General features: G+C 39.9%; 1 protein-coding gene across 1 annotated transcript in view; it reads left to right on the forward strand.

The window, feature by feature from the left end:
- Positions 1–316, forward strand: part of PDXDC1 (pyridoxal-dependent decarboxylase domain containing 1) — a 24811-nt gene that overhangs the window by 13771 nt on the left and 10724 nt on the right. The gene's annotated exons all lie outside the window — the stretch shown is intronic.

Below are 316 nucleotides of genomic sequence, written 5' to 3' on the forward strand. Positions count from 1 at the left end.
CCCCCTGCCGGCACCTTTACTTGACACTTGATGTATAGAAAATATATTCAGCTTAGTTTTCTGGGACAATAGATAATTCATGGATCATTCTGAGTGACAACAACGATTTTTGTAAAAAATTGTTTTTCCAAGTGGCCTTGAGAGTTCAAATTACTGTAGCACTTCCCCCTTCTACTTAAATAAATCTTGCATTTTTAGGATTGTGAAATGTAGCCTCAGATTGCCTCCAGAAGTTGCCCAGTCCATTTCTCCTACCCCCAGAAGTTGCCCAGTCCATTTCTCCTACCCCCAAAGCCGGATCAATTATAATCTTATT

This window comes from Phaethon lepturus, unplaced genomic scaffold (assembly GCF_000687285.1).
Source record: "Phaethon lepturus isolate BGI_N335 unplaced genomic scaffold, ASM68728v1 scaffold9006, whole genome shotgun sequence".
NCBI classification, from domain to species: Eukaryota; Metazoa; Chordata; class Aves; order Phaethontiformes; family Phaethontidae; genus Phaethon; species Phaethon lepturus.